This window comes from Lygodium microphyllum, chromosome 29, assembly GCF_053477565.2.
Source record: "Lygodium microphyllum isolate KBCC chromosome 29, Lygodium_microphyllum_v1.1.10, whole genome shotgun sequence".
Classification (NCBI taxonomy): domain Eukaryota; kingdom Viridiplantae; phylum Streptophyta; class Polypodiopsida; order Schizaeales; family Lygodiaceae; genus Lygodium; species Lygodium microphyllum.
The window spans coordinates 40,711,461-40,714,824 of NC_141163.1; positions in this window are offsets into that span (position 1 = coordinate 40,711,461).

Genomic DNA, 3,364 nt, shown 5'->3' on the forward strand with positions numbered 1-3,364 from the left:
CCAAAATTAGAGTGAATTTCTCTAATCTATTCTTCACACTTCAGCTTGCTTTCAATTATCTCTTGTAGCCCTTAGCTCTCTTGGGCATTAGGAAAAGGCCAAATATAAGTCTCAACATTGGTATTGAATATGTGGCATTGGATTTGAGCTTCCATACTTTAGTTCTTAACTATCATATGGGATAGTTTACTGTAATAACAACTAGAATAACATACTCTCTTAGTTTGGAGCTCTCATTTATGTCTACTAATGCTCTTATGGTACCCAATGCTTGAGGGATGTCATGACATTGTCTTGCATGCTTCTTGGCTAATTTAAGCATACATTTGGCTCATTTTCTCAGAGACTTTATTGCTATAATAACAAGGTTGAATGTCATTTATCTAGGCAAAGCATATGCCTCTTGTCATTTGATGCTTCTAAGGCTTGGCATTGATGCCCAAATGTTAGCTTGACACTTGGGGATGCTTGATACATGTCTTGGAATGCTTTTGCACTTCAGTTGAGCTTCCATTGGCTCGGTTTTAGCAAAGATTTCAATGCTATAATACAGTGGATAACAAGCTTTTCTTAGGGAACACTAAAGTTTTATTGTTGTTGGATATCATTTGGGTGCTTCATACAAATGTATTGATACTTAGCATCTATGTACTTGAATATGCTCTTAGATGCTCTTGAGCTTTAATTTTGGGCTGGACAACATTCATCTTGCTTGTGGTTGCATGCCTTGGTTGCTTTAGTAGTAGGCTATGTAGTTACAGGCATGAAAGCACATATTGAATTTTATGCTTTCAAATGTATGCTATATGGATCTTACATGTATGGATGTGATCACCATGATGTTTCAAGCTTTATTTGCTCATCTAGCATTCGTCTTTTGCTTCAGTGGGAGCTATTTGGCTTTATGTATTTAGCCACATTGGCACTTGGATGTACTATATAGAGCATTTGGTTTATCCACTTGAGCTTGAGCTTATTATAGTGACATGATGGGACTCATTGTGACATGTATATGCTCTCTTGATATGCATTGGATGCAGTTACCCTATTGTGGGTTGATTTGATCTCTTGGCTTGGACCTCCTACTTATGTCTGTCACGGTGTTGTCAATGATATTTATATGCTTCCAAGTTATGTATTGAGCTTTGCTTAGTGGGTTATGCATCTGGAAATTCTCTTCATTTACCCTTAATACCTACCTTGTGCATGGTGTCTATGCCTAGTGAATGTATGGTTACTAATAGACTATAGTTGTGACAATCTTTAGTGTATCGATTGTTCCTAGCTGACAGTCTTTTACTTACAATTTGTGGATAGCTCATTACTTTGGCAGTATCTCTTGTCTTACACTTAATTTAGCAATGCTTTTGGGGCTAATTTGCAAGGTATTACAGCTGTTTGTTTTTCCCTTCTTCTGTGCACTTGCTTATCTCATTATGGCTAATGGTTCTCATGATAGTTCTATCTTCAATATTGAGAAATTGGATGGAACCAACTACAGCTATTGGAAGACCTAGATAGGGCAAGTTTTAGTGTAGAAATTATAGGCTAGACCACTCAAAAATGGGGGTGCCAAACCCCAAAACATTGTAGCTAAGGAGATTGGGATGAATTGGATGAGGTATGCTAGTCCAAAATCATTTAATCACTCTCTAACTAGGCTCACAACAATGTTGTAGCTAAAAATCATATTGTATATGAACTTTGGACACATAATAAGAATCTCTATGACAAGCAGAGTCATACATCTCAAATGTATTGGTTGAGATAGTTGATGGACCTTCACATAAAGGAAGGGACTTCTATGTCTACATATTTGAATGAGTTTCACTCCATCACTAGCCATTTATCTTCACAGGAGATTGAGTTCAAGGATACTTTGCATCCTTTACTTATACTAAGTACTCTACCTAAGTCATAGGACACCTTTCATGCGGCTCTGTCAATGCTAATGATGGGCTAAAATTGTAGGATGTTGAGAGTGCCCTCTTGACAAAAGAGGTGAACAGAAATTATGTGGATGCTTCCCACACATCACATGCATTGGCTGTGAGAGGCCGGCATAGGATGGAAATGGTAAAGACTCTAACATGTCTCAATCTAGGACATATGGATAGTCTTGCAGTAAGTCTCGTGGATGTAAGTCCAATCTTTCTTGTCATTGTTATTGAAAAGCTAGTCATATTCGGCCATAGTGCCATAAAATGCACAAACACAAGTGCAAGAAAAAGGGAAAGGGTAAAGTGCATGACAAGAATGATGGTGGCAACATTGTGCCTAGTAATTCTAGCATCAAGATTGAAGGGATTAATGTGATGCAACCTAATGTATTTGATGATCTTATGTTGGTAGCCTCTTATTTGGATGCTTCACAACTAACCGATGCTTTGTCATCATTCGCTTAGTGTTGGTTGATAGATTCAAGGGCTTTCTTTCATATGACCCCTCTTAGAAAGTAGTTTCACTCCTATAACAATATGATTGTATCTTTCCATTTGGGTAATGACCTAGTAGAGGAGATAGTTGGTATTAGTGATGTCCACTACAGTTTTGGTTCAAGTAGCATGTCCACTCTTCATGATGTATGTCATGTACCGACTCTCACGAAGAGTCTTATCTCTGCTAGCACCTTGGATAATGCAGGTTATGTTATCTCTTTTGGTGATTCCTCATGGAAGATTACTTGTGGGAATCTTGTTAGTGCATGGGACACTAAGTCTAGTACCCTATATCATTTTCTTGTATCTCGGTTGATTGGCCATGTTTTGGCTATGGCTGCAATTTCACACGTATCTCTTTGGCATCGTTACCTTAGGCACATGTCTTTGAAAGGAATGAAAATCTTTACCAATTTGCAGTACCTTTCATCCCTAGACTATAAGTTTTTTGATTCTTATGATCATTGTTTTTATGACAGGCAAACATGTAGTATGCATAGAAGTATAGCATAAAATGCATGGGTGAGCCTTTAGCCCTAGTTCATACGAATGTATGCGGTCCCATGCCTAGGCTAGTGCAAAGTACTTTGTTACATTCATTGATGATTCCTCACATAAGGTCTTAGCTTACCCTATTAAGTAGAAACCAGATGTCTTATCTACATTTCAACAATGGCTTACTCTTGTTGAGAACTAGAGGCTAAAATGCCTAAGGTCGGATAATGGGGGTGAGTACATCTCGAAAGCTTTTGAACAATTTTGCGATGAGCAGGGTATACAACGTTAGTTGACCACCCCTTACACCCCTTCCCAGAATGGTATTGTTAAATACATGAACAAGGTGATTCAAGAGAGTCCATACTATGCTTAGCCAAGTAAGCCTACCACAATACTTTTGGGTTGAGATAGTTACTACTATTATACAC